This window comes from Ananas comosus, linkage group 10 (genome assembly GCF_001540865.1).
Source record: "Ananas comosus cultivar F153 linkage group 10, ASM154086v1, whole genome shotgun sequence".
Lineage (NCBI taxonomy): Eukaryota > Viridiplantae > Streptophyta > Magnoliopsida > Poales > Bromeliaceae > Ananas > Ananas comosus.
The window spans coordinates 6,977,548-6,982,723 of NC_033630.1; the positions used below are offsets into that span (position 1 = coordinate 6,977,548).

The window sequence follows — 5,176 nt, forward strand, 5'->3', positions numbered from 1 at the left end:
TGTGAGAGAGTACTTTGGAAGTCTTTTCGCAGCTCTGGACCAGTGAGCTACTGGTTGGAGGCTTGGCGAGGTAAGCGGCTCACGTTTTCCATTTTCGGCAATTTCTTGGACGAATTATGTATAGTTTTGGAGTTGTTGCTTCTAGCTGTTTTAAACTGAGGTTTTAGCACTTAAAGATGAGTTATTTAACTGTAAATTAATCTCAGTAGACCAGGGATAAGCTACTTTGAAGCTTAATTGGAAGAATTAGCCATTTCGGAAGCTATTTCGGACTATACGCGGGTTATTCTATCGAATTGATGCAATTTGGGCATTGTGTCTTCGCAGCAGGTTTTTGAACCACGTGGAGCTTATTTGATGACCTAGGAGGCTGGTTTAGAAGGTGTTCTACCCTAAGGTAAGTAAGAATTTCAGTTAGGAAGCCGAAATTGCAAGATTCCGACCATAATTACTATTATTGATGAGTTTGATGTCGTTTCGGAATTGTTCGCAGCGAGAGGGTGTTTGACCCTTGGACCGCCTTCGTTTGGCCTTGGAGGGCCTTCTGGAAGCTTAACGTGAGGTATTGAACTAAGCCAAACAGGGATTTAAGCTATTCCTATGTATTAAGTGCAATTGCGCCGAAATTGGACATTTCAATCGTGATTTGATCCGATCTTTGTGCTTCGTGTTCAGCAGGATTGAGACCTAGTGGAGCTGATCCTTGAGACTTCTTGGACTGATTTGGAGCCTAATACTAGGTGGGTCGGACCTAACCAGAGCAAGTGAAACTCCTCTACGTTCTATATGTATTATAGAAATGGTCTTATTGTGCGCTTATGTGATTAATAAAGGGGCTTGACATTCGTCATTATAATGTTGAACATATTCGAAATGAAGTCTCTATAAAGTAGAGAATACTTATCCATGAAAGTCTTTCTATTTATATTCAATTCAGTTGAATGACTTATGAACAAGTGTAGGATGCACTTTAAAGTAGAGAACAATGACATTCTCTTGACTCTAACATAGAGAACTATGACATGCTCATGACTACGTTGATAGTGCCATACTAGTGGAAAGATTGTAATGCTTTGTGATTTAGCTTTACCCTTACATGTTTACAATCTAGTGGATACTAGCTCTTGTTACTACTTGTGTATTGATATTCCGATCAGAGGATCGAGGGTTATGAACTTTGTATTGATAATATGAAAATTGTGACATGTGGACAATGGACTTTGCTTGCTTGCCATCGTGCTCATTCGCACACGCTTGTGAGGGTAGCTCCCTACAAGCCGGCACTCCGGAGTTGGCCTACGCGACAGTTGCTCGCCCGTGCGGGATTGGGTGCCGAAGTGGACTGCCGTGGGGAGTGTATACTACCACGGGGCCATTAGGCGCGGCGCAAGCTGGACTACCTTGAGTAGGTCCTAGTGAATGAGAATGAAAATGAAAATGGAAATGATAGTGATAGTAATGAATGAGTATCAGTTGTAAGTGTACAGTAGTACTTACATTTCTATGATTATGTTTATGATCATGTTCATAGTAGTTGCAATACTTCTATTATTTACTTGATTCATTACTGCAGAAATCATGTTTACATGTTGAATACATGCCGGTCACCGGTTAGCACTGCATATTTCTATATCATGCAAATTACTGCTTTTATTTCCATTTAGTACATCATGAGCCTAGTGGTGTAATTCGCCGAGGCTGGCGGCTTACCCACTGGGAACTATTGTTTATAGTTCTCACGCCCTTTTGGTGGTTGTTTTTACAGAGCCATCTACAGGAGAGGCTAGGGATCGTGGCAAGGGAGTCGCGCCTAGCTAGGGACTACTAGGAGCGTGCTAGTCGATCACCTTGCTACTCGGGCTACGGCCGAGGGTGATGTCCCTTTGTATAGAGAGACTACCATTGTACCTATTTTTGTATACCCCGTGATGTATATGTACTTTTTGGACAGTCACTATAGTCATGTTACTTTCTCTTTTAGTTGAGATTTTGGTTTATGTACTCTTTGCCCTCTTGTTGATAGTCTTTGTGACTTGTACTTTGCTCTGATATCAGGATAGAATTTTCTATGATCTTCTTCCTATCGACTTGCTTGTTTGTAGACGCCTTATATACTGCAGGTGTATGGCGGGTCTGTTCACGTACCGGATATGCTTCCGCTGGTACCCGGGCGTGACATGCACTTAGAAATTCCTATGAGCAAAAGTCCCAATTTGGGTGCCCTAGCTCCATAGCATCATCAAACCTAGGGTTTGATCTCAATGGGAAGCAAAAGTAGCTTCATTATACTCTAAAAAGTCCATTAGAACCATTCTTAGCTCACTCCAAACTCTAGTTTGGATTTCACCATGAGAGGTGGGTTGGAGCTCACCTTTGAGCTTTTCTTGGTTTTGATCTCTAAAGAAGCAAAAGAAAGCTTCAAAACTCCTCAAACATTCCATTAAAACCCATTTCTAGGTCATTCAAAACTCATTCTAGGGTTTTACTATACTAGGGATCAAAGCTTACCTCAAAGCTTTCCCTAAGTTGCTCCAAGGAGGAAGAAGAAGAGGTAGGCTCACTACTTGATCCTCTTCTTCACCTTCTTTTCCTTCTTTTCTTTCTTTCCTTTCTTTCCTCTTCTCTCCTTTGTCTTCTAGAGAGAGAGAGGGAGAGAAGAGAGTGTGAGAGGGTGAGGAAATGAGAGAAAATCTCATTAGCCCCCATAACATAGCCATTGGGTTGCAAAATTGCAGCCAAGCCTCTCAACTTTTACTCTTTCACACAGCCTGGACTGGGCTGTTCGCGCAGGCGAGGACCGGTCTCTCCTTCAGGGACCGGTTCCCGAAGGCTCTCCCCGCGAGCAGCAGGGCGCACGTGCAGAGCAACCGGTCTCTCTTAGGGGGACCGGTCTCTCGGGGACCGGTCTCTCAGGCAGGGACCGGTTCCCGAGAGCTAATTTCTCAGGACTTAGCCGATTTTTCGGCTGTCTCAATTTATACGCGTTCGGGGACCGGTCTCTCCCACCAAGGACCGGTTCCCGAGAGCTCAAAACTGCAGAATGCAGATTTTGATCCTTTAGCTCTCGAAAATCTCCCATAACTCACTTTTGATCATTTTAACACCTTCGGACTTTCCAAAGTGTACCATCCTCGCACTTTGGTCAATTTGACTAAAGTTCGATATTTATTCTCCGAATTTTCGGTATATTACATTCTCCACCCCTTAAAATAATTTCGTCCGCGAAATTGCGCATATCTTAACTTGTCGATTCGAATAGATGCGGATACTCTCTCCGCATTGACTCCTCGAGCTCCCAAGTGGCTTCTCGCACAGCATGGTTGCTCCATTGGACTTTTCAATACGGAATCTTGCGACTTCGCAACTTCTTCACTTCTCGATCGAGGATACACACTGGGTACTCCTCAAAAGACATATCCTCACGTAGTTCCACGGGCTCATACTCCAATACATGTGTCGAGTTTCGGATATACTTTCGAAGATTTGACACATGAAATACATTGTGAACTCCCGCGAGTCTCGGTGGTAGTGCGAGCTTGTACGCTACCGCACCCACCCGTTCCAATATCTCGAATGGTCCGACGTATCGGGGGCTTAGCTTCCCACGGACCCCAAATCGTTTGACTCCTCGCATTGGCGATACTCTCAAGAATACGCGGTCTCCAACCGCGAACTCTAAATTCTTTCTTCGCTTGTCGGCATAACTCTTTTGCCAAGACTGCGCCGTCGCCAACCGTTGACGTGCAAGGCGAACTTTCTCCTCCGCCTCCCGCACTACATCCGGGCCAAGAGCTGCTCTTTCGCCCACGTCGCTCCAATGGATAGGAGAACGACACTTTCTACCATATAGTGCCTCAAAAGGCGCCATCGCTATACTTTCTTGGTAGCTATTATTGTAGGCGAACTCCGCCATAGGCAAGAAATCATGCCATCCTCCTTTATAATCTAGCACACATGCTCGAAGCAAGTCCTCGAGGATTTGTATTGTCCGCTCCGACTGTCCATCACTTTGAGGATGAAACGCTGTGCTAAAATCGAGCCGCGTGCCTAGCGCGTCTTGCAAGCTCTTCCAGAAGTGAGACGTGAACCTCGGGTCGCGATCCGATACGATTGATACCGGAACCCCATGAAGTCTCACAACCTCGTCGAGATAAACTTGAGCTAACTTGTCTCCCGACCACGTAGTATGTATCAGCAAGAAGTGTGCCTACTTTGTCAATCGATCCACTATCACCCATATCGCATCGTGTTCGCCTTGTAATCGAGGAAAACCAATAACAAAGTCCATTGCTATATCTTCCCATTTCCAAATGGGTTTTGGTAGACTTTGTAGCTTTCCTGCCGAAAATCGACGCTCTGCTTTAACTTGTTGGCACGTTAAACATTGCGCCACGAACTCCCCAATATCTCTTTTCATACCCGGCCACCAATAATGGTCTTTCAAGTCTTTGTACATTTTAGTGCCGCCGGGGTGTATGCTATAAGGGGATTGGTGCGCTTCTTGCATAATCGCCCTTCGTAACTCATCATCCTTGGGCACACACCAACGATTTCGAAATCGAAGTGCGCCGTCGGCTCCAATGCCAAAATCCTCGGCATTACCTTTCTCAACTTCGCCTCGTACCTTTTGAAGATAAGGATCCGAAGCCTGTAACTCTTTGATTCTCTCAAATAGGGTCGGTTGCACAACTAATGCAATAAGAACAGCCGGCACTCCCGGCGCTACTACTTCCAACCCAAACCTCTGCATTTCCTTTTGCAATAGCGGCTGAGGAGTAATCGCCATCGCTAAGTTCTCCGCCGATTTTCTACTTAGAGCATCGGCCACAACATTGGCTTTGCCGGGGTGGTATAGTATAGTGACATCGTAGTCCTTCAACAATTCCAACCACCGCCGCTGTCGCATATTCAACTCTTTCTGGGTGAACAAGTACTTTAGACTCTTATGATTTGTGTAGACTTCACAATGTTCACCATATAAGTAATGCCTCCAAAGCTTTAGCGCGAAAATCACCGCGGCTAACTCAAGATCATGAATCAGGTAGTTCTTCTCATAACTCTTTAACTAGCGCGATGCATAAGCAATAACCCGCCCATTCTGCATTAATACACACCCGAGACCAACATACGAGGCATCACTATACACTACAAAGGTCTCCCCCGGAGTCGGCAAAGC

General features: G+C 45.1%; 1 long non-coding RNA gene and 1 pseudogene across 2 annotated transcripts; one reads left to right on the forward strand and one right to left on the reverse strand.

The window, feature by feature from the left end:
- Nucleotides 491-1,781, forward strand: LOC109716748. 2 transcript variants are annotated; one of them, XR_002218030.1, is made up of 3 exons: nucleotides 491-562; nucleotides 679-740; nucleotides 1,766-1,781. It is a non-coding gene; the product is annotated as an uncharacterized LOC109716748 (long non-coding RNA). The 2 variants fall into 2 exon arrangements; XR_002218031.1 differs by having other exon boundaries at nucleotides 499-562; nucleotides 676-740.
- Nucleotides 3,239-4,786, reverse strand: LOC109716206 (annotated as a pseudogene).